A 25005-nucleotide genomic window follows, 5' to 3' on the forward strand; every position below is an offset into this window, starting at 1 on the left:
CTGGGAATGACTGGTCACTATGACACACACTGACCACCAGGGGGCAGACGCTCAATGCATGTGAGCGTGTCCCCTGCTGGTCAGTGCGCTCCCACAGGGGGAGCTCTGCTCAGCCACAAGCCAGGCTGATGGCTGCCAGTACAGCGGTGGTGGTGAGAGCCTCTCCCGCCTCCTCAGCAGCGCTAAGGATGTCCGACTTCAGCTTAGGCCTGCTCCCTGCTGGTAAGTGGACATCCCCCGAGGGCTGCCGGGCTGCCAGAGGGATGTCTGACTGCCAGCTTGGGCCCGATCCCCCAGGGAGTGGGCCTAAGCCAGCAGATGGACATCCTCCGAAGTGTCCCAGACTGCAAGAGGGCATAGGCCGGGCTGAGGGACCCCCCCGAGTGCACAAATTTTTGTGCACTGGGCCTCTAGTCTATATGTATAAAAGCCTAAGTGGCTGTCCGACCATTCAACCATCTGACCAGTAGCTATGATGTGCCTTGACCACTAGGGAGCAGACGCTCAATGCAGGAGCTGTTAAGCTGTGGGGACTTGGCAGCTGCGGTTCTCAGGTGACGCACCCAGAACCAGAGAGGAGAGAGCCCGATTCCGGGGTGCATCACCTGAGAACTGCCCTTTCGCATTCCGGGACCCCTCAGGGGACATCTGAGAGCTGGTATCAGCCTGATCCCTGCAGGCCAGGCCGAGGGACCCCGCCATGCACCAGGCCTCTAGTAAGTATATAAGTTCTTTGGTTTATCTCTTCTCATCCCCCCAACCCCACAATGAGGTATGTCAGTCTGTCCCATGCCTCCATGCTTAGGGTCTTTTTTGTTGGTAAATTCATTCTGCTCATTAGATTCTACAAGTAAGTGAGATCATGTTATATTTGTCTTTCTCAAATTGGCTTATTTCTCTTAGCATAATATTTTCCAGGTCCATCCATGCTGTCCCAAAGGGTAAAAGATCCCTCTTCTTACAAATGCATAGTATTCCATTGTATAAATGTCTCACAGCTTTAAAAAATGCTTTATTGTTTAAAGTAGTACATATGTCTCCTTTTTTCCTCATTCACCTCTCCCCAGCCACGCCCACCCCCAATCACATGCTCTCACCACCCTAGTGCCTATGTTCATTGGTTATGCTTATGTGCATGCATACAAGTACTTTGGTTGATCTCATCCCCCCCTCCCCTGCCTTCCCACTGAGGTTTGACAGTCTGTTCGATGCTTCTCTGTCTCTGGATCAGTTTTTGTTCATCGGTTTATGTTGTTCATTATATTCCACAAATGAGTGAGATTGTGTGATTTTTATCTTTCTCTGACTGGCTTATTTCACTTAGCATAATGCTCTCCAGGTCCATTCATGGTGTTGCAAATGGTAGGAGTTCCTTCTTTTTTACAGCAGCATAGTATTTATTCCATTGTGTAGATGTACCACAACTTTTTAATCCACTCATCTGCTGATGGGCACTTGGGCTGTTTCCAAATCTTAGCTATTGTAAATTGTGCTGCTATGAACATAGGGGTGCATATATCCTTTCTGATATGTGACATATTCCTAGAAGTGGGATTACTGGGTCAAATGGGAGTTCCATTTTTTTATTTTTTGAGGAAACTCCATACTGTTTTCCACAGTGGCTGCACCAGTTTGCATTCCCACCAGCAGTGCACGAGAGTTCCTTTTTCTCCACATCCTCTCCAGCACTTGTTGTTTGTTGATTTGTTGATGATAGCCATTCTGACAGGTGTGAGATGGTACCTCATTGTCATTTTGATTTGCATCTCTCGGATGATTAGTGACTTTGAGCATGTTTTCATATGTCTCCTGGCCTTCTGTATGTCCACTTTTGAAAAGTGTCTATTTAGGTTCTTTGCCCATTTTTTGATTGGATTGTTTATAATCCTTTTGTTAAGATGCATGAGTTCCCTATAAATTTTGGATATTAGACCCTTATCAGATATAATATTGGCAAATATGTTCTCCCATGCAGTGGGCTTTCTTATTGTTTTGTTGATGATTTCTTTTGCTGTGCAGAAGCTTTTTATTTTGATGTAGTCCCATTTGTTTATTTTCTCAGTTTCATTTGCCTTAGGAGATGTATCCATAAACATATTGGTACAACAGATTTCTAAGATTTTATTGCCTATGTTCTCCTCTAAGATTTTATAGTTACACTAGAGGCCCGGTGCACAAAAATTTGTGCACTCGGGGGGGGGGGTCCCCCAGCCCGGCCTGTGCCCTCTCACAGTCTGGGACCCCTCCGGAGATAACGACCTGCTGGCTTAGGCCTGCTCCCGGGTGGCAGAAGGCAGGCCCAATCCCTAGGTGCAGCCCCTGGTCAGGCTCAGAGCTGGGCTGATTGGGGAGTTGGGGCGCCGCCCCGTCATTCACAGAGCAGGGCGGATCGGGAGGTTGCAATGCCACCCTCAGTCACTTTCAGGGTAGACTGATTGGGGGGTTGGGGCACCGCCCCCTGTTACACTCAAGGCAGGGTCGATGGGGAGGTTGCGGCGCCACCCCCTGTCACGCACAGAGCAGGGCCAATCAGGGGGTTGGGGCGCTGCCCCCTGTCACGCACAGAGCAGGGCCATCAGGGGGTTGGGGCGCTGCCCCCTGTCACGCACAGAGTAGGGCCGATAGGGGAGCTGGGGCACCGGCCCTGTCACACACAGAGCAGGCCCATCAGGGGGTTGATGAGCTCCCCCCTGTCACTCACAGAGTAGGGCCGATAGGGGAGTTGGGGCACCGCCCCCTGTCACACACAGAGCAGGGCCGATCAGGGGGTTGGGGCGCTGCACCCTGTCACACTCAGGGCAGGGCCAATGGGGAGGTTATGGCTCTACCCTGTCACACACAGAGCAAGGCCCGTGGGGGTGGGGGGTTGGGGCGCCGCACCCTGTCACACACAGAGCAGGACTGATCAGGGGGTTGGTGCGCTGCACCCTGTCACACACAGAGCCGCAGGGCAATCGGGGGATTGGGGAGCTCCCCTCCATCAGGCACAGAGCAGGGCTGATCAGGGGGTTTGGGTGCTGCCCCCTGTCACGCTGATCCCAGTGCCGGGAGGCATATTACCCTTTTACTATATAGAATAGAGGCCTGGTGCATGGGTAGGGGCAGGCAGGTTTGCCCTGAAGGGTGTCCTGGATCAGGGTGGGGGTCCCCACTGGGGTGCCTGGCCAGGCTGGCTGAGGGGCTGAGGGCTGTTTTCCCGCTGGCAGTTGACTAAAAGCTTCCAACCGCTCCTTGTTTTCTTTTTCTTTTTTTTTTATTGTGGGCCAGCTTTAGCTCTGAGGCCTCGCTGCTGAAAACATGGATACAATGTTGCGGTCCGGGGCTGACTGAAAGCCGGTTTTGTTTAGCTTCTTATTTGCAACATAGTAATAGTTGCTTAGAGTTGCAGTTGAGAGGCCTGCAAGTCAGGCAGGGAACGTTGGAATCTGCAGTCCCTGGAGGAAGCAAGCCTCCCTGCTCACTTCAGTGCATGGCTGCTGGCCGCCATCTTGGCTGACAGTTAATTTGCATAAGGATACACTGATTAGCCAATGGGAAGGGTAGCGGTCGTACGCCAATTACCATGTTTCTCTTTTATTAGTGTAGATGCCTTATATATAAGTCTTTTATCCACATTGAATTTATTCTTGTGTATGGTGGAAGTTGTTGGTCTACTTTCATCTTTTTGCATGGTCTGTACAGTTTTGCCAAAACCATTTGTTGAAGATGCTATCTTACTCCATTGTATTTTCTTTCCTCCTTTGTCAAATATTAATGGACCATAATGGTGTGGGTCAATTTCTGGGGTCTCTGTTCTGATCCATTGGTCTATATGCGTGTACTTGTGCCAGTACCATGCTGTTTTCGTTACAATGGCTTTGTAGTATACTTTGATATATGGTATTGTGATCCCTCCTACTTCATTACTCTTTCTCAAATTTAGGGTTTTTTATGGTTCTGTGTATACTTATGGAGTGTTTTTTTCTAACCTGTGAAGTATGCCATTGGTATTTTAATAGGGATTGCATTGAATCTGTTGATTGCTTTGGGTCGTATAGACATTTTAATTATGTTATTTCTTCCAATCCATGAACAAGGTATATGTTTCCATTTTTTTGTATTTTCCTCTATTTCTTTTTTCAATGTCCTATAGTTTTCTAAGTACAGGTCTTTTACCTTCTTGATTAAGTTTATTCCTAGGTATTTTTTTTTTTTTTGGTAGCAATGGTAAATAGGATTTTTTTTTTCATTTCTCTTTTTGAGAGTTCAATATTGGTGTATAAAAATGCCATCGATTTGTTGGTGTTGATTTTGTATCCTGCTACCTTTTTTTTAGAGATGTTTCTTGCATGGTTTGTCTCCTCAGTCATCATCCACAGGACTCTGAGAAGTTGTAGGAATATGCAAGCGCAGACTCAAGGCCCGGCTTTCTCTCCAACATTGTGGAAAGGGACTACATCACAGGGCAGAGCCCTATGCTCCCCTACGCCACCTGGACAGAGCCCGGGGGAGAGTCTGCTACCTTTTTGAATTCATTTATTTAAGTCCAGTAGTTTCCTGGGTGGAGTCTTTAGGGTTTTCTATGTACAACATCATGTCACCTGTGAATAATGACTGTTTTACTTTCTCCTTTCCAATTTGGATACCTTTTATTCTTCTCTGCTGTGGCAAGGACTTCCTTGTCTTATTCCTATTATTCTTAAGGGAAATGCTTTTATTTTTTGTCCATTGAGTATTAAGTTGGCTGTAGGATTGTCATAAATGTCCTTTATTATGTTGAGGTATGATCCATCTATATCCATTTTACTGATAGTTTTTATTAAAAAAATGTGCTGGATTTTCTCAAATGCTTTTTTGCATCTATTGATATGACGTTTTGGTTTTTATCTTTCAATTTGTTTATGTGATGTATCACATTTATTGATTTGCGCATGTTGTACCAGCCTTGCATTCCCAGAATAAATCCCACTTGACCATGGTGTATGATCTTTTTAATATATTGCTGGATCTGATTTGTTAATATTTAGTTGAAGATTTTAACATCTGTGTTCATCAGGGATATTGGCTGGTAGTTTTCTTTCACTGTAGAGTCTTTATCTGGTTTTGGAGTTGGAATAATGCTGGCTTTGTAAAAGTAGCTTGGAAGTGCTCCTTCCCTTTAAATATTTTTGGAATAGTTTGAGGAGGATAAGTGTTAATTCTTCGTTGAATGTTTGCTAAAATTCTCTTGTAAATCTGTCTAGTCCAGGACTTTTGTTTGCTGTAAGTTTTTAAACTACTGCTTCAATTTAATCTGTTGTTATTGGCCTACTCAGGTTTTCTGATTCTTCCCGATTGAGTTTTGCAAGATTGCATTTTTCTAGGAATTTGTCCATTTCACCCAAGTTGTCCAGTTTATTGGCATGTAGTTGTTCATAGTATTTGCTTACAATCCTTTGTATTTCTGTGGTGTCCATTGTTACACTGCCTCTCTCATTTCTAATTTTATTTATTTGGGTCCTCTTTCTTTGTTTCTTGATGAGTCTGGCAAGGGTTTCATCGATCATTTTTATCTTTTCAAAGAACCAGCTCTTGAATTTATTGATCCTTTGTCCTTTTTTTTCAGTCTCTATATCATTTATTTATTCTCCAATCTTTAATATTTCATTCCTTCTATTTCTTCTGGGCCTTTCTTGCTGTTCTCTTTCTAATTCATTTAGTTTTAGGGTTAGGTATTTTATTAGTACTTTTTTTTGTTGTTTCTTAAGGTAGGCCTGTAGTGCTATTAACTTCCCTCTAGGACTGCTTTCCCTGTGTCTCCTAGGTTTTGGGTGGTTGTGTGTTCATTATCATTTGTTTCCAGGAAGTTTTTAATTTGTTCCCTGATGTCATTGGTGACCCATTCATTTTTAATAACATGCTATTTAGCCTCCATGTATTGGAGTGTTTTAGTTTTTTTATTGTAGTTGATTTCTAATTTCATGCCATTGTGATTTGAGAAGATCCTTAGTAATATATCAATCTTTTTGAATTTGTATAGACTTATCTTGGACCCTAACATGTGTTTTATCTTTGAGAATGTTCCATATGTGCTTGAGAAGAATGTATATTCTGTTGCTCTGGAGTGAAATGTTCTGTAAATATCAGTTAGATCCATCTGATCTAGTATTTCATTTAAGGTCACTGTTTCCTTATTAATTTTTTGTCTGGAAGATCTATCCAGTGATGTCAGCGGGGTGTTAAAGTCCCCTACTATGACTGTATTGTTGTTAATCTCCCTTAAAGTCTATCAAGAGGTGTTTTTTTGTTTTTGTTTTTTTTATGTATGCTGGTGCTCCTATATTGGTGCATATATGTTTACAAGAGTTATATTTTCTTGTTGAATCATTCCCTGTACTATTATGAAGTGGCCTTCTTTGTCTCTTATTATGGTCTTTGTTTTGAAGTCTATTTTGTCTAATGTGTGTATGGCTACCCCAGCTTTTTCCTCTTTCTATTTGCATGGTATATATTTTTCCATCCTTTCACTTTCAGTCTGTGTGCACTTTTGTTCTGAGGTTGGTCTCTTTTACTCAGCATATAGATGGGTCATGTTTATTTATCCATTCAGTCACCCTATGCCTTTTGACTTGGGCATTTAATCCATTTACATTTAAGGGTATTATTGATAGGTATTTATTTATTGCCATTTTAATTTTCTTTTTGCCTATGATTCTCTCTCCTCTTCTTAAAGCAATCCCTTTAAGATTTTTTCCATTGCTGATTTGGTGTTAATGTATTCCTTTATCCTCCCTTTTTTTGACTGGAAAGGTTTTTATTTCACCTTCAATTTTAAATGATAGCCTTAGTGGATACCATAGTCTTGGATTTAGACTCTTGTTTTTCATTACTTCTAGTACTTCATGCCACTCTATTCCTTCCTGAAGTGTTTCTGTTGAGAAGTCAGTTGACATTCTAATGGGAACTCCTTTGTAGTTAATTTTCTGTGTCTCTGTTGCTGCCTTTAAGATTCTTTCTTTGTCTTTAACATTTGCCATTTTGTTATGTTGTGTATAGCTGTGGGTCTCTTTGGGTTCCTTCCTCTTTATTGGGACTTTCTGTGCCTCCTGAACTTGTGTGACATTTTCCTTCACTAGGTTGGGGAAATTTTCTGGCATTATTTTTTTTAAACAGGTTCTCTATTTCTTGCTCTCTCCCAATTGTGGTATTCCTGTAATGTGGATGTTGTTCTGTTTCATGTTGTTCAGAGCCCCCTTAAGCTTCCTCTCTTTTTTACATTTGTCGCTCTAATTGGGTATTTCTACCTTGTCTTCCAAATCTCTGATTCCATCCTCTGCTTCATCCAGTCTACTTTTATTACCTTACAGTGTGTTCTTAATGTCATATTATATCCTTCTTCATTTTTGTCTGGTTGTTGTTCATGGCCTCTATTTCACTTTTTCATGCTGTTGTAATTTGCACTAAATCCCTTAAGCATCTTTATAACCATTGCTTTAACTCTATGTCTGACAGGTTGCCTACCTCCACTACATTTAGTTCTTTTTCTGGAGATTCCTTTGTTTCTCTCATTTGGGGATTGCCTCTTTGTCTACCCGTTTTAGTTGTCTCTGTGTATTTGCTTCTATGTATTAGGTATAACTGTTATGCCCCCCATTCTTTGTTGGTTGGCTACTGCAGAAATCGTCTTGAGGCGTCCAGTGGTGCAGTCTCTCTGTTCACCTCAGCAGGATGCTCTAGGAGTGTCCCTGTGTTCATTATTTGGGCACTCCTGTTGTAATTGGGAGTTGATTGTTGATGTCCTATTTGTGGGAATGATCTCCTCTCCGACTTACTGCCAGTGAGATTGGGGATTGCTGGATTTTGCTCTGATGTTGTATCTGGTCCCTTGGTGTATCTATCCTGCGTCTCCTGGAAGCTGCTCTAGTACAGGTTAATGTGAGTCACTGTCTCTTTCAGGCCCAGGATAACCTGATTGAGGTCGGAGAGGTTGAATCCCATAGTAGTCCAATGGTCAGGAACTCCTTAGTCCAGAGGCTGGGTCTGCCTTAAGTCTATCACCCTGATTGTCTCTGTTCTTACTTGTTCTCCCTTCCCCCATGGATCAGGTCCTGCACATGTCAGCTGCAGGTCCTGAGGATTAGTGAGGGTATATGCACAGTACCTCTGGTATGCGATGCCCTGTGAAGTCCCAGAGCCCTCTGGTGTGCTTCTCAGTACGCAGTCTCTGAGCTGCTGCAGGGTCACTTACAAGGTACCACTGGCATGCGACTCACCTCAGGGTCCCAGCTCCCCTGGCTAGGGTCACCTGTGAGATCCTGGCGCTGACTGCAGGGATGGCGTGCATCTCACTGCGGGGTATCTGTATCAGAGGTGGGGGTGGCATGAGAATCACTGTGGGGTCCAGATTTCTGCCGCAGGGATGGCATGCATGTCACTGCAGTGCCCCAGATTTGCCGTGGTGGTCCCTTGTGAGGTCCCGCTGGTGTGAGGCTCACTGCATTGGTCCAGGGTGGTGTCCAAGGCTAGTTTGGGTGATGGTGAGGCTGTGCTCTTAGCCACTGCTGCTCTCCCTTCAAGCTGTATGTTAATTTTGTATCCTGCTACTTTGTCAAATTCATTTATTAAATCTAATAGTTTTTTGGTGGGTTCTTTAGGGATGTTCTTTTTTTTATTGATTAGGTATTACATATGTGCCCCTATCCCCCCATTGCCCCCCACTCCCCCACTCATGCCCTCACCCCCCTGGTGTCTGCATCCATTGGTTAGGCTTATATGCATGCATATAAGTCATTGGTTGATTTCTCCCCCTCACCCCCACCCTCCCCTACCTTCCCTCTGAGGTTAGATGGTCTGATCCATGCTACTCTGTCTCTGGATCTGTTTTTGTTCATCAGTTTATGTTGTTCATTATATTCCCCAAATGAGTGAGATCACGTGATATTTATCTTACTCTGATTGGCTTATTTCACTTAGCATAATGCTCTCTAGTTCCATCCATGCTGTTGCAAATGGCAAGAATTGCTTCTTTTCTATCACAGCGTAGTATTCCATTGTGTAGATTTACCACAGTTTTTTAATCCACTCATCTGCTGATGGGCACCTAGGCTGTTACCAAATCTTAGCTATTGTAAATTGTGCTGCTATGAATAAGGGTGCATATAACCTTTCTGATTGGTGTTTCTGGTTTCTTGGGATATATTCCTAGAGGTGGGATCACTGGGTCAAATGGGAGTTCCATTTTTAGTTTTTTGAGGATACTACATACTGTTTTCCACAGTGGCTGGACCAGTCTGCATTCGCACTAGCAGTGCACAAGGGTTCCTTTTTCTCCAAATCCTCCGCAGCACTTGTCATTTGTTGATTTGTTAATGATAGCCATTCTGACAGGTGCGAGATGGTACCTCATTGTCATTTTGATTTGCATGTCTCTGATGATTAGTGACTTTGAGCATGTTTTCATATGTCTCTTGGCCTCCCTTATGTCCTCTTTCGAAAAGTATCTATTTAGGTCCGTTGCCTATTTTTTGATTGGATTGTTTATCTTCCTTTTGTTAAGTTGCATGAGTTCCCTGTAAATGTTGGAGATTAAACCCTTATTGGTGATAATATTGGCAAATATGTTCTCCCATGCAGTGGGCTTTCTTGTTGTTTTGTTGATAGTTTCTTTTGCTGTGCAGAAGCTTTTTATTTTGATGTTGTCTCATTTGTTTATTTTCTTTTAAGTTTCCATTGCCCTAGGAGCTGTATCAGTGAAGATATTGCTTCGGCATATATCTGAGATTTTGCTGCCTGTGGATTACTCTAATATTTTTATAGTTCTTATATTTAAGTCCTTTATCCATTTTGAGTTTATTTTTGTGTATGGTGTAAGTTGGTGGTCTAGTTTCATTTTTTGCATGTATCTGACCAAATTTCCCAGCACCATTTATTGAAGAGATTGCCTTGACTCCATTGTGTGTTCTTGCCTCCTTTGTCAAATATTAATTGAGCATAGTGGTTTGGGTGGATTTCGGGATTCTATATTCTATTGGTCTATATGCCTGTTCTTGTGCCAATACCGCACAATTTTGAGAACAGTGGCTTTGTAATACAGCCTGATATTTGGTACTGAGATTCCTCCTACTTTTTTCTTCTTTCTCAGGATCGCTGCACCTATTTGGGGTCTTTTTAAATTTCAGATGAATTTTTGGAGAGTTCGTTCTAGGTCTGTGAAATATGCCATTGGTATTTTAATGGGGAGTGCATTCAATCTATAGATTGCTTTGAGTAGTATAGACATTTTAATGATGTTGATTTTTCCAATCCTTGAACACAGTATGTTCTTCCATCTGTTTATGTCTTTTTATATATAATTTCTTTATTGATTAAGGTATTACAAATGTTTCCTTATCCCCCAATTAACCTCACACTCATTCCCTCACCCCCCTGTTGTCTGTGTCCATTGGTTACACTTATATGCATGCATACAGGTCCTTTGGTTGATCTCTCCCCTTGACCCCCACCCACCCCAACATTCCCTCTGAGGTTTGACATTCTGATCGATGATTCTCTGTCTCTGGATCTGTTTTTGTTCTTCAGTTTATGTTGTTCATTATATTCAATAAATGAGTGAGATCATGTGGTATTTATCTTTCTCTGACTGGCTTATTTCGCTTAGCATAATGCCCTCCAGTTCAATACATGCTGTTGCAAATGGTAAGAACTTTTAACAGCAGTATAGTATTCCATTCTGTAGATGTACCACAGTTTTTTTTAATATATTTTTTATTGATTAAGATATTACATATGTGTCCTTATCCCCACGTTATCCCCTACCCCCACCCCCCGCTCATGCCCTCACCCCCCCCATTGTCTGTGTCCATTGGTTAGACCTATATGCTTGCATGTAAGTCCTTTGGTTGATCTTTCCCCCTTACCCCCACCCTCCCCTACCTTCCCTCCAAGGCCCGACAGTCCAATCAATGCCTCTACGTCTCTGGATCAGTCCTTGTTCATCAGTTTATGTTGTTCGCTATATTCCACAAATGAGTGAGATCATGTGGTATTTATCCTTTTCTGACTGGCTTATTTCACTTAGCATAATGCTCTCTAGTTCCATCCATGCTGTGGCAAATGGTAAGAGTTCCTTTTTCTTCTTCCTCTTCTTAAAGAATACCTTTCAGCAATTCATATAATGCTGGTTTGGTGGTGATGAAGTCCTTTAGCTTTTTCTTATCTGTGAAGCTCTTTATCTGACCTTCAATTCTGAATGATAGCTTTGCTGGATAAAGTAATCTTGGTTGTAGGTTCTTGCTATTCATCACTTTGAATATTTCTTGCCACTCTCTTCTGGCCTGCATGGTTTCTGTTGAGAAATCAGGTGACAGTCGTATGGGTACTCCCTTGTAGGTAACTGACTTTTTTTCTCTTGCTGCTTTTAAGATTCTTTGTCTTTTGCTCTTGGCATTTTAATTATGATGTGTCTTGGTGTGGTCCTCTTTGGATTCCTTTTGTTTGGGGTTCTCTGTGCTTCCTGGACTTGTAAGTCTCTTTCTTTCACCAGGTAGGAGAAGTTTTCTGTCATTATTTCTTCAAATAGGTTTTCAATATCTTGCTGTCTCTCTTCATCTGGCACCCCCATAATTCTGATGTTGGTACACTTGAAGTTGTCCCAGAGGCTCCTTACATTATCTTCATATTTTTGGATTCTTTTTTCTTTTTGCTTTTTCGGTTGGGTATTTTTTGTTTCTTCGTATTTCAAATCTTTGACTTGATTCTTGGGATCCTCTTGTCTGCTGTTGGATCTCTGTATATTATTCTTTATTTCAGTGAGTGTATGCTTAATTTCTAGTTGGTCTTTTTTCATATCCTCCAGGGTCTCACTAAATTTATCGGCGATTTCCAGAAAATTCTTGAAAAACCTTATAAACGTGGTTTTGAACTCTATATCCAGTAGTTTGCTTTCCTCCATTTCTGTCATTTGCAACCTGTTTCTTTGTCTCCGCATTTTTTATGCTTCCCGGTGTTGGTAGAGTGGTTTTGTGTGCTAGGTGTCCTATAGGGCCCAGTGGCTCAGCCTCCCCAATTACCTGAGGTGTGCACTCTTGGTGCACCCCTTTGTGGGCTTTGTGCACAGTCTTGTTGTAGTTAAGCCTTGATTGTTGTAGGTATCACTGGGAGGAATTGACCTCCAGGCCAATTGGCTGTGAGAGTCAGCTGTGTCTACTGTGGGAGAACTTCTGTGCTGAAGACACCCTTCTGGGGCAAGACCTGCTTCAGTGGGGCTTTGGTGCTCACTGCGTCTGCCCCCTGAGTGTGTCCCTTATGGATCTGAGGAGTTGTAATCTGGATGTCCCACTCTGACCACTGGGTACACTGGCTCTTGGATCTAAGGAGGTGCTAATTTAGCCTCTGCCTGAGGTTACCCAGCAGGAGCTACGAAGAGATCTGCAGATTCCCCTTCCTTTTTTGGGGTTTGGAGGTGCCCAGATGAGGCCCAGCTGTGAAGTGATGCAAGCTGCTGTGGGGCCTTGGGCCTTCTCTTGGAAGTTCTGTGTCTGTCTGGCCCAGCTGCAATTTGTTAGGTAATTTTCAGGTTGCAAAAGGCCAGGGCATTCATATGCAAAAGCCTCTGCCCCAGCCTGGGTGGGGCGGGGTCTAGGAATCAACAGGGCGGAGCAAGCAGCTATGGTTGGTCCTCAGCCCCGCCCTAAGGCATCGTGAGTCTCAGTGTCCTGCAGTAATTGCTGTAAGCACCTCTGAGGGAAAGCCGCCCTCAAGTTCCGAGTTCTGCCTGCTGCCAGACAGTCCAGTTTCTCCCTGTATGAGCCCTGGGTCCCCAGAGACTTCCCGGAACCGGATTTCAGAGCCGTCGGGAGCTTGTGACTCCCTCCTGATTAAAAAAGACAGCCGCATCCTCAGGTACCAGCCCCTTTCTGCGCACGAGCTCGAGCCTCCGTACCTCTGCACTTTACTTCCGCAGCTCCTCTGTGTCTCAGTGTGCTTTTCTCTTTTCTTCTAGTTGTAGAATTTCCACTCAGCCAGCCTTCCTGTAGTTCTGGATAATGTCCGTTTTGTCTTTTCGTTGTATTTTTGAAGTTGTTGTGGGAAGCAGCAATTTCCGGTGTTTACCTATGCCGCCATCTTGGTTTCTCTGTACCACAGTTTTTTAATCCACTCATCTGCTGATGGGCACTTAGGCTGTTTCCAAATCTTAGCTATGGTGCATAGTGCTGCTACGAACATAAGGGTGCATATATCCTTTCTGATTGGTGTTTCTAGTTTCTTGGGATATATTCCTAGAAGTGGGATCAGAGGGTCAAATGGGAGTTCCATTTTTAGTTTTTTGAGTAAACTCCATACTGTTCTCCACAGTGGCAGCACCAGTCTGCATTCCCACCAGCAGTGCATGAGGGTTCCTTTTTCTCCGTATCCTTAGCAGCACTTTTCATTTGTTGATTTGTTGATGATAGCCATTCTGACAGGCATAAGATGGTACTTCAATGTTGTTTTGATTTGCATCTCTCGGATGATTAGTGACCCTTGAGCATGTTTTCATATGTCTCTTGGCCTTTCTTATGTCCTCTTTTTTAAAGGGTCTATTTAGGTCCATTGCCCATTTTTTGATTGGGTTGTTCATCTGCCTTTTGTTAAGTTGTATGAGTCCCCTGTAAATGTTGGAGATTAAACCCTTATCAGTGATAACATTGGCAAATATGTTCTCCCATGCGGTGGGCTTTCTTGTTGTTTTGTTGATGGTTTCTTTTGCTGTGCAGAAGCCTTTTATTTTGATGTAGTCCCATTTGTTTATTTTCTCTTAAGTTTCCATTGCACTAGCAGCTGTATTGGTGAAGGTATTACTTCGGCATATGTATGAGATTTTGCTGTCTGTGGTTTCCTCTAATATCTTTATGGTTTCCCGTCTTATGTTTAAGTCCTTTTTCCATTTTGAGTTTATTTTTGTGTGTGGTGTAAGTTGGTAGTCTAGTTTCATTATTATGCATGTATCTGTCCAATTTTCTCAACACCATGTATTGAAGGTTCTGTCTTGACTCCATTGTATGTTCATGCCTCCTTTGTTGAATATTATTTGAGCATAGTGGTTTGGGTCAATTTCTGGGTTCTCTATTCTGTTCCATTGATCTATATGTCTTTTCTTGTGCCAGTACCAAGCTGTTTTGAGAACAGTGGCTTTGTAATACAGCTTGATATCTGTATTGAGATCCCTCCTTCTTTATGCTTCTTTCTCAGGATTGCTGCAGCTATTCGGGGTCTTTTTTTATTCCAGTTGAATTTTTGGAAGTTCGTTTTAAGTCTGTGAAATATGCCGTTGGTATTTTAATAGGGAGTGCATTGAATCTATGGATTGCTTTGGGTAGTATGGACATTTTGATGATGTTGATTCTACCAATCCATGAACACGCTATATTCTTTCATCTGTTTATGTCTTCCTCTATCTCCTTTTTCAACGTCCTGTAGTTTATTCCTAGGTATCTTTTTTTTTTTTTTTTGGTGCAATGGTAAAAGGGATTGTTCTTTTAAATCTCTCTTTCTGTAATTCACTTTTGATATATATATAAATGCCACAGATCTCTTGGCGTTAGTTTTGTATCCTGCTACATTGCCAAATTCATTTATTAAGTCTAATAATTTTTGATGGGGTCTTTAGGGTTTTCTATGTACATTAAGTATCATGTCATCTGCGAATAATGACAATTTTACTTTTTCTTTCCCAATTTGTATGCCTATTATTTCTTCTTCTCGTCTGATCGCTTTGGTTAGCACTTCTAGTACTATATTGAACAGGAGTGGTGAAAGCGGGCATCCCTATATTGTTCTTGCCCTTAAGGGAAATAGTTGTAGGTTTTGTCCATTGAGTATGATCTTGGCTGTAAGTTTTCCACATAAGGCTTTTTTATATTTAGGTATGATTCTTCTATTCCCACTTTGCTGAACATTTTTATCAGAAAAGGGTGTTGGACTTTGTCATATGCCTTTTCTGCATCAATTGATATGATTATGTGGTTTTTTTCTCTCAATTTGTTTATGTGATGTATCACATTTCTTGATTTGCGGATATTGTACCAGCCTTGCATCCCTGGAATAAATCCCACATCTTCATGGTGTATGATCTTTCTAATGTAATGCTGGATCAGGATTGCTAGAATTTTGTTGAGGATTTTATCATCTATGTTCATCAGGGATATTGGCCTGTAATTCTCTTTCTCTGTGGTGTCCTTATCTGATTTTGGGATTAGGGTAATGCTTACTTCTTAGAAAGAGCTTGGAAGTGTGCCTTCCTCTTGGATTTTTTGGAATAGTCTGAGAACAATTGGTTTTAGTTCTTATTTGAATGTTCGGTAAAACTCCCTGGTGAAGCCATCTGGTCTAGGGCTTTTGTTTTCTGGAAGCTTTTAGATTACTGTTTCAATTTCTTCAGTAGTTATCAGCCTATTCAGGTTTTTTTATTATTCCTGATTGAGTTTTTGATGGTTGTATTTTTCTAAAAATGTGTCCATTTCGTTGAGGTTGTCCAGTTTGTTGGAGTAGAGTTGTTCATAGTGTTTTGTTTTTTTTACAATCCTATGTATATTTGAGGGGTCAGTTGGTACTTCACCTCATTCATTTCTTATTTTGTTTATATGGGTCCTCTCTCTTTGTTTCTTGGTGAGCCTGGCTAGAGGGTCATCAATCTTGCTTATCTCTTCAAAGAACCAGCTCTTGTTTTTATTGATTTTTTTATTGTTTTTTTTTGGGGGGGGGTTGCTATATCATTTATTTCTGCTCTTCTTTATTATGTCCTTCGGGTACTGTGGGCTTTTCTTTTTGCTCTCTTTCTAATTCTTTAAGTTGCAAGGTTAGATAATTTATTACCATTTTTCCTTGTTTCTTGAGGTAGGCCTGTAGAACTATGAACTTCCTTCCATCTCAGGACTGCTTTCATTGTGTCCCATAGATTTTTCAATTGTTGTGCTTTCATTGTCATTTCTTTCCAGGATGCTTTTCATTTCTTCTTTGGTAACCCAATCATTGTTTAATAGCATGCTATTTAGCCTCAAAATGTTAGTTTTTTTTTTCATTGTTTTTATTGTAGTTGATTTCTAGTTTTATGCCATTGTGATCTGAGAAGATGTTTGTTATGATTTCCATCTTCTTGAATTTGAAGATACTTTGCCAATGTCCTAATATGTGGTCTATCTTTGAAAATGTCCTGTGTGCACTGGAGAAGAATGTATATTCTGTAGCTTTGGGGTGAAATGTTCTGAAAGTGTCAATCAAGTCCATCTGATACAGTGAGTCATTTAGGCTAGATGTTTCTTTTTTTGAAATTAAATCTTTAATGTTCCGATTATTACAGTTGTTCCTCTTTTCCCCCCCATAGCTCCCCTCCACCCGGTTCCCAACCCACTCTCTACCCTTACCCACTGTCCTCATCCATAGGTGTATGATTTTTGTCCAGTCTCTTCCCACACCCCCACTCCCCTTTCCCCCAGAGAATTGTCCATCCACTCCCTATTTATGCCCCTGATTCTATTATATTCACCAGTTTATTCTGTTCATCAGATTATTTATTCACTTGATTTTTAGATTCACTTGTTCATAGATATGTATTTGTTGTTCATAATTTTTATCTTTACCTTTTTCTTCTTCCTCTCTTAAAGGATACCTTTCAGCATTTCATATAATACTGGTTTGGTGGTGATGAACTCCTTTAGCTTTTTCTTATCTGTGAAGCTCTTTATCTGACCTTCAATTCTGAATGATAGCTTTGCTGGATAAAGTAATCTTGGTTGTAGGTTCTTGGTATTCATCACTTTTAATATTTCTTGCCACTCCCTTCTGGCCTGCAAAGTTTCTGTTGAGAAATCAGCTGACAGTCATATGGGTACTCCCTTGTAGGTAACTGACTGTCTTTCTCTTGCTGCTTTTAGATTCTCTCTTTGTTTTTCGCTCTTGGCATTTTAATTATGATGTGTCTTGGGTGGTCCTCTTTGGATTCCTTTTGTTTGGGGTTCTCTGCGCTTCCTGGACTTGTAAGTCTATTTCTTTCACCAGGTAGGGGAAGTTTTCTGTCATTATTTCTTCAAATAGGTTTTCCAATATCTTGCTCTCTCTCTTCTTCTGGCACCCCCATAATTCGGATGTTGGTACGCTTGAAGTTGTCCCAGAGGCTCCTTACACTATCTTCATATTTTTGGATTCTTTTTTCTTTATGCTTTTCCCGTTGGGTGTTTTTTGCTTCTTCGTATTTCAAATCTTTGACTTGATTCTTGGGATCCTCTTGTCTGCTGTTGGATCTCTGTATAACAGTGATGGTGAACCTTTTGAGCTCGGCGTGTCAGCATTTTGAAAAACCCTAACTTAACTCTGGTGCCGTGTCACATATAGAAATTTTTTGATATTTGCAACCATAGTAAAACAAAGACTTATATTTTTGATATTTATTTTATATATTTAAATGCCATTTAGCAAAGAAAAATTAACCAAAAAAATGAGTTCGTATGTCACCTCTGACACGCATGTCATAGGTTCGCCATCACTGCTGTATAATATTCTTTATTTCAGTCAGTGTATGCTTAATTTCTAGTTGGTCCTTTTTCATATCCTTAAGGGTCTCACTGGATTCGTCGAGGGTCTCACTAAATTTATCGGCAGTTTCTAGAAAATTCTGGAAATACCTTATAACTGTGGTTTTGAACTCTATATCCAGTAGTTTGCTTTCCTCCATTTCTGTCATTTGTGACCTGTTTCTTTGTCTCCACATTTTGGCTGCTTCCCTGTGTTGATAGAGTGCCTTTCTGTGCTAGGTGTCCTATAGGTCCCAGTGGCTCAGCCTCCCCAATTACCTGAGGTGTGCACTCTTGGTGCACCCCTTTGTGGGCCTTGTGCACAGTCTTGTTGTAGTTAAGCCTTGATTGTTGTAGGTATCACTGGGAGGAATTGACCTCCAGGCCAATTGGCTGTGAGAATCAGCTATGTCTACTGTGGGAGAACTTCTGTGCTGGAGGCACCCTTATGGGGCAAGACTTGCTTCAGTGGGGCTTTGGTGCTCACTGAGTCTGCCCCCTGAGTGTGTCCCTTATGGATCTGAGGAGTTTTAGTCTGGATGTCCCACTCTGACCACTGGGTACACTGGCTCTTGGATCTCTAAGGAGGTGCTAATTTAGCCTCTGCTTGAGGCTACCCAGCAGGAGCTATGGAGAGATCTGCAGATTCCTCTTTGTTTGGGGTTTGGAGGTGCCCAGATGAGGCCCAGCTGTGAAGCAATGCAAGCTGCTGTGAGGCCTTGGGCCTTCTTTTGGAAGTTCTGTGTCTGTCTGGCCCAGCTGCAGTTTGTTAGGTAATTTTAGATTGCAAATGGTCAGCCCATTCATATGCAAAAGCCTCTGCCCACAGCTTGGGTGGAGCGGGGTCTCAGGGAATCAACAGGGTGGAGCAAACAGCTATGGCTGATCCTCAGCCCTGCCCTAAGAGGCCCTGGGTCTCAGTGTCCTGCAGTAATCGCTGCAAGCACCTCTGAGAGAAGGCCGCCCTCAAGTTCCGTCCAATGCCAGACAGTCCAGTTTCTCCCCGTATGAGTCTGGGTCCCCAGAGACTTGCCTGGAACTGGAGTTCAGAGCAGTCGGGAGCTTGTGACTCCCTACCAATTGAAAAAGACAACCGCGTCCTCATTTGCCAGCCCTTTCTGCGTGCGCCTCCATACCTCTTCAGTTAATTCCGCACCTCCTCTCAGTCTCAGTGTGCTTTTTTCTTTCCTTTTAGTTGTAGAATTTCCACTCATCCAGCCTTCCTGTGTTTCTGGATGATGTCCGTTTTGTTTTTTAGTTGTATTTTTGATGTGGTTGTGCGAGGAAGCAATTTCAGGTGTTTATGCCGCCATCTTGGTTTCTCCTCTAGGCTTGATGTTTTCTTTGCTGATTTTTTGTTTAGAGGACTTATCCAGTGGTATCAGTGAGGTATTAAAGTCGTGTACTATGAATGTATTGCTGTCTATCTCTCCCTTGATATCTTCCGGAAGTTGTTTTATGTATTTGGGTGCTCCTGTATTGGGTGCATTTATACCAGAGTTATATCTTCTTGTTGAATTGCTGCTTTTAGTATTATGTCGTGGCCTTCCTTATCTCTTGTTATGGCCTTTACTTTGAGGTCTATTTTGTCAGATATAAGTATCGCAACCCCAGCTTTTTTCTCATTTCCATTTGCCTGAAAATTATTTTTCCATTTCTTCACTATCAGTCTAAGTGAATCCTTTGTTCTGAGATGGGTCTCTTGCAGACAGCAAATATATGGGTCATGTTTTGTTATCCATTCAGCTACCCTGTGTCTTTTGATTGGAGCATTTAATCCATTTACATTTAATGTTATAATTGATGAGTACTTGTTTTTCATCATTTTTATTCTTAATGTTTGTGTTTCTTGCCTTTGTGTTTCTTCTTTTTATAGCAGTCCCTTTAGCATTTCTTGCATTGCTCGCTTGGTGGTTGCTCTCTTAGCCCGTTTTTTGACTGTGAAACTCCTGATTCCACCTTCAATTTTGAATGATAACCTTGCTGGGTATAGTATTCTTGGATTCAGTCCCTTGCTTTGCATCACTTTGTATATTTCATTCCATTCCCTTCTGGCCTGGTGTGTTTCTTTTGAGAAATTTGTTGATAGTCTGATGGGAGATTCCTTGTAGTTAACTTTCTGCCTCTCTCTGGTAGCCTTTAAAATTCTTACTTTCTTGTTAATGTTTGCCAATTTAATTATTATGTGTGTTGGTTTTGGTCTTTTTGGATTCATCTTCTTTGGGACTCTATGTGCTTCTTGGACTTGGGTAGTTATTTTCTTGCCAATATCAGGGAAGGTTTCTCTCATTATTTCTTCAAACAGGTTTTCTATTCCTTGCTTCTCTTCCTCTCCTTCTGGTACTCCCTGTTATGTGGATGTTGTTTTGTTTTGTGTTGTCCCAAAGCTTCCTTAGGCTCTCCTCTTGCTTTTTAAGTTTTCTTTCCAGTTGCTGCTGTGTTTGTGTGTTTTTTCCTACCTTGTCTTCTAATTCGCTGATGCTGTCCTCAGCCTCTTCTAGTATACTGTTTAAGCCTTCCCTTATGTTCTTTATTGAAGCTATGTCATTCTTCATATTCTCTTGTTTTTTTTTCATGTTGGTAACATTCTCATTCAGCTCCTTATAATTCTCATTGAGTTGTGTGTATTGTCATCCAGTCGTTTGAGCATCCTTATGTCCATTACTCTGAATTATTTTTCTGATATGTTACTTGCCTCCATTCCATTTAACTCCCTTTTTGGTGATCCTCTTTTTCTTTCCTTTGGGGATTGCTTTTTTGTCTCCCCATGTTTTGCTATAACCTTTTAATTGTTTCTGTGTCCTAGATCCAACTGCTTTCCTACCCAGGTTCTTTTAGTGGTGGTGCTATGGGTATGATCTCTCAGGTCTCCTGGGGTTGGTAATCTAGCAGAGCTCCCTACTTGAGTTAGTTGTGTTCTCTTGATGTATTTGGGTTTTGAATGTTAGTTTCTTATTCATGAATTAAGTCTTATCATTGGTTAGCAATGTGACTCACCCCCAGCTTCATTGTGCAAGCAGTTTTTGATGTGATTGTGGTTCTGGTTCTTGTGGAAAAGGTTGTCTGAGGTCTCACTGGTATATGTTCACTGTAGATTCCCTGAGTCCACGGCTTGGGAGGAAGCAGTCTCGGGGCCTGAGGCTCAGGAACTGTGATTTTAGCCAGTGTGGTGTGACTCTTTCTGGATTAGTCACTCTGCAACTCACTAGTAGGGGACTGGAGCATGTTTCAGTAGGGGGCAGGTGTCACATAGTCTGTAGTTGAGGCAGTGGGACTCTGGCCAAGGTGATTTCCCTCTCTAAATCACAAAGGCATTCAGGATCCAGAAGCAGGCTGTCCAGAGGTAGGTAGCCGGGAGGGGGATGTCGTGGGTCCTACTGAGGGAGCCGTGAGCCCTTGGTTGGAGAGGCACACGCCAGTGGCAGCACACAGACGCTCAGGAGTCGTCTGCAAGGGGTGTGTGCTTGTGTGGCCCACACGCTAGATCGGAGTGATTGTGTTGTGTCACCGGCCCTGTGGAGGGAGAATTCCCAGTTTCTGCTTTGGGGGATGTGTGCCCTTCCTTGGAGTTTGACGCCAAGTGGCTGCTTACAGAGGTGCCCAGGAGCCATCTGCTGGGGCAGTGGGATCAGGGGCCCCTGTGCTGGAGAGGCGCTACTGCGGGGACTGGATGTCAGCTGCCCCAGTTATGCCCTGCAGAGGCTCAGAGAAGCACCCAGGGGCCGCCTGCTGGGGGAGCAGGTTCAGGGGACTTGCATGCTGGATTGGTGCAACTGCAGTGAGCGGAGGTCGGCAGCTGAGGAGGAGGAAGTCTTAGTTTCTGTGGCCGGGGCCTTGAGCTCTTGGTTGGATACAAGTGTGCCTAGTGGCTGCTCAAGAGGCACCCGGGAGTTGCCTGCTTGGGCGGTGGCCTCGGAGCCTGCGTGCTGAAACCATGTGCCCGGAGTGTCTGTGGGTAGGTAACCGGGAAGGGAGAAGTCCAAATTTCTACTGCCGGGTCCGGGCGCCCTTGTTTGGATATGAGCATGCCTAGCTGGGGCTCCAGGAGGCACCCTAGAGCCGCCTGTAGGGGCAGTGGGCTCAGTAGGCCTGCATGCTGGAAAGTCGCAACTGCAGTGTACAGAATTCAGCCAAGGAGGGAGTTTTCCCAATTTTGCTGCCTTGCGCCCTTGGTTGAAATTGCGCGTGCTCAGCGGGGGCTCACAGAGGCACCCTGGAGCCATCTGTAGGGATTGTGGAGCTCAGGAGGCCTGCATGCTGGAAAAGTGTGACTATGGTGTCCAGAGTGCTGCCGCTGTTGGGTGGGAAGACTCAGTTTTTGTTGCAGCATCCCTTGTTGTATACAAGTGTGTCTAGTGGTGGCGCACAGGGGCACCCATAGTACGTTTGCCAGCACGGCCCACTGACGCACTCTGAAGGGCCCTGGTGCTGAAGCCGCCGGGCCCGTAGTGTATGTGGGCTGGTATCCAGGAAGAGGGAGTTCAGAATTTCTACTGCAGTGCAGTGCGTCCCTGATTGTATAAGAGCATGCCCAGTGGGGCCTCACAGCGGCACCCAAATGCGACCTGTGGAGCGATGGGCTCAGGAGGCCTGCACTCTGGAAAAGCACGACTGTGGCGGTGCATTTGCCAGCGTGGCACACTGACACACTGTGAGGGGCCCTGTTGCTGAAGTCGCACAACTGAGATGTCTGTGGGCATGTATCCAGGAAGAGAGAATTCAGAATTTCTACTGCCAGGGCAGTGTGCCCCTGTTTGTATAAGAGCACACCCAGCCCTAACTGGTTTGGATCAGTGGACAGAGCATTGGCCTGCGGACTGAAGGGTCCCAGGTTCAATTCTGGTCAAGGGCATGTACCTTGGTTGCAGGCACATCCCCAGTAGTGGGTGTGCACGAGTCAGCTGATCGATGTTTCTCTCTCATTGATGTTTCTAACTCTCCCTCTCCCTTCCTCTCTGTAAAAAAATCAATAAAATTAAAAAAAAAGAGCACACTCAGCAGGGGCTCACAGTGGAACCCAAGAGCTGCCTGTGGAGCAGTGGGCTCAGGAGGCCTGTGCACTGTAAATACATTACTGGGGTGTACAGAGATCTGCCGCTGGGGAGGGGGGAATTCACACTTACTGCTGTGGGAGCCATGCACCTGTGGAGGTGGAGGTCCTAGGGTCTGCAGGTCTGCGGGTGGGGCAGCAAGATTTTGGCTGGAGTGGCTACAGGGTCACAGGCAATGTCCAAGGCCTGTCTGAGTGGTGGTGCTAATGAATTCCTAGAAGAGGCCACTCTCCCCTTCTAGATGGTGTGGGCTCTGCCCGAGCCCCACAGCCCAGAGTGTGTCCACAGCGGGGTTAGGTGCTCCCTGTCCAGAAGAGTCTGGTCTGTCAGCCCCTGCTACTCCTGCAGGATTTAACTGTCCCTTACTCACTCACACACACACCACACACATTGACACACTCTCCTTTCACCCCCTCACTCACATCCTCTCCCTCACCTCCATCCTGCCAGCCGAGATCTTGCTTCTATCTCTCTTCATTTCTTGATGAGTCCGGCTAACGTTTCATCAATTTTGTGTATCCTTTCAAAGAACCAGCTCTTAATTTCATTGATTTTTTGTATTGTTTTCTTAGTCTCTGTCATTTATTTCTGCTTTACTCTTTATTATTTCCGTCCTTCTACTTAATCTGGACTTTTCTTGTTGTTTTCCTTCTAGTTCTTGAAGTTGTAGTGTTAAATAGTTTATTTTTCTTGTTTTTTGAAGTAGGTCTATAGAACTATGACCTTTTCTCTCAGGACTGCTTTTGCTGTGTCCCAGAGATTTGGGTTGTGTGTTCATTTTCATTTGTTTCCAGGAAGTTTTTGATTTCTTTCTTGGTCTCATTGGTAACTCATTCATTGTTTAATAATATATTACTTGGCCTCCATGTGTTTGAATGTTTTTGGGTGTTTTTACTGTAGTTGATTTGTAATTTCATTCCACCATGATGTGAGAAGGTGCTCGATATGATTTCAATCTTCTTGAATTTGTAGAGACTTGTTTTGTGTCTTAACATGTGATCTGTCTTCATGAATGATCCTTGTGCACTTGAGAAGAATATATATTCTGCAGCTTTGGGGTGAAATGTTCCATAAATGTCCATTAAATTAATCTGATCCAGTGTGTCCTTTAGAGTCACTGTTTCCTTGTTAAGGTTTTGTCTGGAAGATCTATCCAGTGAAGTTATTAGCAGGGTGTTAAAGTCCCGTACCATGACAGTATTGTTTTCAATCTCTCCCTTAAGTCCTCTAGAAGCTTATATATATATATATATATAAATTTAGGTGATCCTATATTGGTTGCATATATGTTTTCCATGATTATATCCTGTTTTTGGATTGATCCCTTTAGTATTATGTAGTGACCTTTGTTGTCTCTTTTCATGGCCTTCATTTTGAATTCTATTTTTTCGGATATGATTATTGCTACTCCAGCTTTTTTTTTCTTTTCCATTTGTATGGAAAAAAATTTTCCATCTCTTCATTCTCATCCTTTGTGTGTCTTTTGTTCTCAGTTTCGTCTCATTTAGACAGCATTTCATTGGGTCATGTTTTTGTATCCATTCAGCTATCTTATCCCTTTTGACTAGAGCATTTAATCCTTTTACATTTAAGGTTATTATTGATCAGTCCTTATTTATTGCCATTTTGATTCTGTATGCGTAGGTTTCTCTCTCTGTTTCTTCTTCTCATTACAGCAGTCCCTTTAGCATTTCTTGTAAAGCTGGTTTGGTGGTGATGTACTTCTTTAGCTTTTTTCCTTTTTTTTTTGTCTGAGAAACTCTTTATTTGACCATCTATTTTGAATGATAGCCTTGCTGGATATAGTAATCTTGGTTTCAGATCCTTCCTTTCCATTTCCTTGAGTACATCATGCCATTCCTTTCTGGCCTGTAGAGTTTCTAATGAAAAATCAGATGTCAGCCTTATGAGAGCTGCTTTGTAGGTAACAGTTTGCTTTTCTCTTGTTCCCATTAGGATTCTCTCTTTGTCTTTAATTTTTGTCATTTTAATCATGGGTGGGCCTGTTTGGGTTCTTCTTGCTTGGGGTTCTCTGTTCCTCCTGAGCTTGTGTGACTTTTTCCTTTACTAGGTTAAGAAAATTTTCTGCCATTATTCCTTCAAACACATTCTCTATACCTTACTCACTTTCTGCCTCTTTTGGCACATCTGCTATTCGAATATTGTTACGTTTCACATTGTCTCACAGCTCCCTTAAGCTGTCCTCTTGTTTTTTAAATGACTTTTCCTTTTTGGTTCTCTGATTGAGTTATTTTTTTTCTACCCTGTCTTCTAATTAACTGATTCTATCCTCAGCTTCCCCTAACCTGCTGTGTATTACTTCCAGTGTGTTCTTTATTTGTGCTATGTCATTCTTTATTTGTTTTCATAGTCACTATATCTTTTCTTATGCTGTTGAGCATCTTTACCATCATTATTCTGAACTCTGTATCAGATAAATTTCTTACCTC

At 42.7% G+C, this 25005-nt stretch overlaps 1 protein-coding gene and 1 non-coding gene across 4 annotated transcripts in view; one reads left to right on the forward strand and one right to left on the reverse strand.

The window, feature by feature from the left end:
* Window positions 1–25005, forward strand: part of UPRT (uracil phosphoribosyltransferase homolog) — a 68123-nt gene that overhangs the window by 17800 nt on the left and 25318 nt on the right. The window lies entirely within an intron of this gene.
* Window positions 4316–4509, reverse strand: LOC111823054. Its single transcript, XR_002826042.1, has one exon. It is a non-coding gene; the product is annotated as a small nucleolar RNA SNORA73 family (small nucleolar RNA).

Source organism: Myotis lucifugus, unplaced genomic scaffold (assembly GCF_000147115.1).
Source record: "Myotis lucifugus unplaced genomic scaffold, Myoluc2.0 scaffold_4, whole genome shotgun sequence".
In the NCBI taxonomy this organism is placed as follows: domain Eukaryota; kingdom Metazoa; phylum Chordata; class Mammalia; order Chiroptera; family Vespertilionidae; genus Myotis; species Myotis lucifugus.